Source organism: Myotis davidii, unplaced genomic scaffold (assembly GCF_000327345.1).
Source record: "Myotis davidii unplaced genomic scaffold, ASM32734v1 scaffold789, whole genome shotgun sequence".
Classification (NCBI taxonomy): domain Eukaryota; kingdom Metazoa; phylum Chordata; class Mammalia; order Chiroptera; family Vespertilionidae; genus Myotis; species Myotis davidii.
The window spans coordinates 197,167-201,387 of NW_006300234.1; the positions used below are offsets into that span (position 1 = coordinate 197,167).

Sequence of the window (4,221 nt, forward strand, 5' to 3'; positions counted from 1 at the left end):
CAGCTCCTCCTTGGGTGGAGTCCAGTGCTGGCTGGAAGCAGGTATCTGGGATTTATTTATCTTCTATAATTGAAACTTTGTAGCCTTGAGATGAGCCCAGGGCCGGCCAGGGCAGGTGGGAAGCTTGGCTTCCTCCATCGCCGGGGGCTCGCTCCAGCTCCATGGCCGCAACCATCTTAGTTGGGTTAATTTGCATACTTCCTCCTGATTGGCTGGTGGGTGTGGTGAAGTGATGGTTAATTTGCATGTTTCTCTTTTATTTGTGTGTGTGTGTGTGTGTGTGTGTGTGTGTGTATGTGTGTATCCTGTTTTTATTTTATGGGTGCAGTATTTTCTTTATGTTGATATAGATGGTAGGCTTTTTTGAAGTTTCTTTACCTTACATATTGTCTGTATCAACCAAATTGCATTGCTCTTATTTTTTTCTTGATTTCTCGATATTTTTCTCAAATATTTTGTGATCCTTAGCTATCTACTTACATGTAAACTTGGAGCACTAGAAAGCTAATTGGAGGCTGTTTGGGGTAGAACATAGGAACTGTGGTTTCTCTCAGGAGGTTGTTGCCTGGAGAGTTTTCCTTGGAGGTGGAGGGGGGAGATAGTGTCACTATTTTTTGTTCTTTCGTTTGGGTCGTGATCACATGCCTCAGAGAAGACACTTCCGGTCTTCTTTCTGGAGCAGTACCAAGCAGCCAGAACTCTTTCTTTTTTTTAATTTAAAAAAATATTTTAATCAATTGATTCTTTTGGGAGGTGTTATTTATTTTTTAAAATCTTTATTGTTGAAAATATTACATATATCCCCTCCCCTCCAACCACTCCCCCCATTGACTCCTCCAGCCTGCCCCTGCCCCAAGCTTACACCACCCTATTGTCTGTGTCCATGTGTTACGCATATATGCATACAAGGTCTTTGGTTGATTACCTCCCACCTACCCACCCTCCCCAGCCTTCCCTCTGAGATTCCCCACTCTCCCATGCTTCCATGTCTTTGGATCCACTCTGTTCATCCATTTATTTTAATTAGATTCCACATGAGTGAGATCATGTGATGCTTCTCTTTCTCTGACTGACTTATTTCACTTAGTATGATACTCTCCAGGTCCCTCCATGCTCTCTCAAAGGATAAGAGATTCTCTTTTTTTTTGCTGCTGGATAGTATTCAATGGTATAAATGTACAACAGCTTTTTTTATCCATTCATCTACTGATGGGCACTTGGGCTGTTTCCAGATATTAGCTATTGTAAATTGTGCTACTATGAACATAGGGATGCACACATTCTTTATGATTGGTGTTTCAGGTTTCTTAGGGTATATTCCTAGAAATGGGATCACTAGGTCAAATGGCATTTCCATATTTAAGTTTTTGAGGAAACACCATAATCTTTCCCATAGTGGCTACACCAGTCTGCATTCCCACCAGCAGTGTTCTAGGGTTTCCTTTTCTCCACATCCTCGCCAGCACTTATCATTTGTTGATTTGTTGATAATAGCCATTCTGACAGGTGTGAGGTGATACCTCATAGTTGTTTTAATTTGCATATCTCTGATATTCAGTGACTTTGAGCATTTTTCCATTCGTCTCTTGGCCATTTGTATGTCCACTTTCGAGAAGTGAATATTTAGGTCCTTTGCCCATTTTTAAATTGGATTATTTGTCTTCCTTTTTTTTTAATTGTAGGAGTTCCTTATATATAAAACTTTATCAGATGTATCATTGCCAAATAGTTCTCCCATACAATGGGCTCCATTTTTGTTTTGTTGATGGTTTCTTTTTCTGTGCCAAAGCTTTTTATTTTGATGAAGTCCCATTTGTTTATTTTCTCTTTAGTTTCCTTTGCCCAAGGAGATGTATCTGTAAACATATTGCAATGAGAGATGTCTGAGACTTTGCTGTCTTATGGTTTCTTTTAGGATTTTTATGATATCCTGACTTACATTTAAGTCTTTTATCCATTTTAAATATATTTGTGTGTATGGTGTAAATTAGTGATCTACTTTCATTTTTTTTTGCATGTATCTGTCCAGTTTTCCCAACACCATTTATTGAAGAGACTCTCTTGACTCCACTGTATGCTCTTGCCACCTCTTGTCAAATATTAATTGAGTGTAATAGCTTGGGTCGATTTCTGGGGTCTCTGTTCTGTTGCATTGACCTGTATACCTGTTCTTGTGGCAGTGCCAGGCTGTTTTGATTATGGTGGCTTTGTAGTATAACTTATATCTGGTATGGTGTTTCCTCCAACTTTGTTCCTCTTTCTCAAGATTGTGGCAGCTAATCGGGGTCTTTTTTGGTTGCATGTAAATTTATAGAGTATTTGTACTAGATCTGTGGAATATACTGTTGGTCTTTTAATAGGGACTGCATTGAATCTATAGATTGCCTTGAGTAGTATGGACATTTTAATGATGTTGATTCTACCAATCCATGAACACGGTGTATTCTTCCACTTGTTTATATCTTCTTCTATGTCTTTTTCCATCTTCCTGTAGTTTTCTGAGTACAGGTGTTTTGCCTCCTTGATTAAATTTATCCCTAAGTATCTTAACACTCTTGTTGCAGTGGTAAATGGGATTTTTTGGTTTGTTTCCTTTTCTGAGATTTATTATTGATGTATAAAAAAGCCATTGATTTTTGGGTGTTGATTTTGTATCCTGCTACATTACCAAATTCATTCATTAAAAGCAGTAGTTTATTGGTGGAGTCTTTAGGGTTTTCTATGTATAAGTAGAGGACCAGTGCATGAAATTTGTGCACAGGGGGGGTGTCCCTCAACCCAGCCTGAACCCTCTCTAATCTGGGACCCCTGGCTCCTAACTGCTCGCCTGCCTGATTGCTCCTAACCGCTTCTGCCTGCGAGCCTGATCGCCCCTTAATTGTTCCCCTGATGCCCTGATTGATGCCTAACTGCTCCCCTGCTGGTTTGATCGCCCACAACTGCCCTCCCCCGCCAACCTCATGGCCCCCAACTGGCCTGCCCTGCAGGCCTAATCACCCATAACTGCCCTCCCCTGCTGGCCCGATTGCCCACAACTGCCGTCCCCTGCCACGACCCGCCTCCTCCACTGGGAACTGCTTCCTCTGCGCGAGGCGGCAGAGACGCCGGGGCCCCAAGCCTCACTGTGCAGAGTGGCCACCGGGCCCCACCTCCACTGTGCGGGTGGCCATCTTGTGGTGGCCATCTTGTGACGACTTCGCGTGAGGCCGTGAGGCCACATAGGCTTTTATTATATAGGATATCCTGTCATCTTCGAATAATGAGAGTTTTACTTCCTCCTTTCCAATATGGATGCCTTTTATTTCTTTTTCTTATCTGATTGCTGTGTCTAGGACTTGCAGTACTAGGTTTAATAAGAGTGGTGAAAGCGGACATTCCTATCTTGTTCCTGTTCTTAGGGGAAGTTAGTTTTTGCCCATTGAGTATGATGTTCACTGTATATTTGTCATACATGGCCTTTATCATGTTGAGATATGCCCCCTCTATTCCCACTTTGCTGAGAGTTTTTATCAAAAAAGGGTGTTTGATTTTGTTGAATGCTTTTTCTGTGTCTATTGATATGATAATGTGATTTTTGTCTTTCAAGTTGTTTATGTGATGTATCACATTTATTGATTTGTGAATATTGTACCAGTCTTTCATCCCTGGTACAATAAATCCCACATGGTCATGATGTAAGATCTTTTTAATATATTGCTGGATAAGATTTACTAATATTTTTTTGAGGATTGTAGTATCTAAGTTTATCAGAGATATTGGCCTATAACTCTCTTTCTTTGTAGTGTCTTTATCTGGTTTTGGAACTAGGATAATGCTGTCCTCATAAAAAGATTTTGGGAGGACCAAGATGGCGGCATAAGGTATAGACCTGTGCGTGCTGCCTCCCACAACAACATTGAAGCTATCAACTATAAGACAAAGCAGCTGTCATCCAGAACCACGGGAAAGATGGCCCAGTGGAAGTTCTACAACTGGAAGGAAAGAAAGAAGCTCATTGAGACTGAGTAGGAGGTGCAGAGGCACCAAGAACAGAGGTACGGAGGCACATGCCAGGTGGGCTGCAACTGGATGCGCAGTTTTTTTCAATCGGAAGGGGATACAAGCTCTTGAATCCACTGAGCCTGTTTGAGGCGGGATTCTGAGGTCCCAGACTCCTACGGGGAGAGGCTGGACTGTCTTGCAGCGGGTCGGAGAGCGAGGGTGGCTTTCTCGCAGAGCTGC

The 4,221-nt window shown here is 41.9% G+C and overlaps 1 protein-coding gene across 5 annotated transcripts in view; it reads left to right on the plus strand.

The window, feature by feature from the left end:
* Positions 1–4,221, plus strand: part of SPG20 (spastic paraplegia 20 (Troyer syndrome)) — a 64,885-nt gene that overhangs the window by 12,953 nt on the left and 47,711 nt on the right. The window contains exon 1 of one of the 5 annotated variants that reach the window (XM_015572398.1): positions 4–41. The exons of the other annotated variants lie outside the window; for them this stretch is intronic. The gene's annotated coding sequence lies outside the window, so the exon portion shown is untranslated. Of the gene's footprint in view, positions 1–3; positions 42–4,221 lie in introns of those variants that run through there. 5 annotated transcript variants of the gene reach the window in all.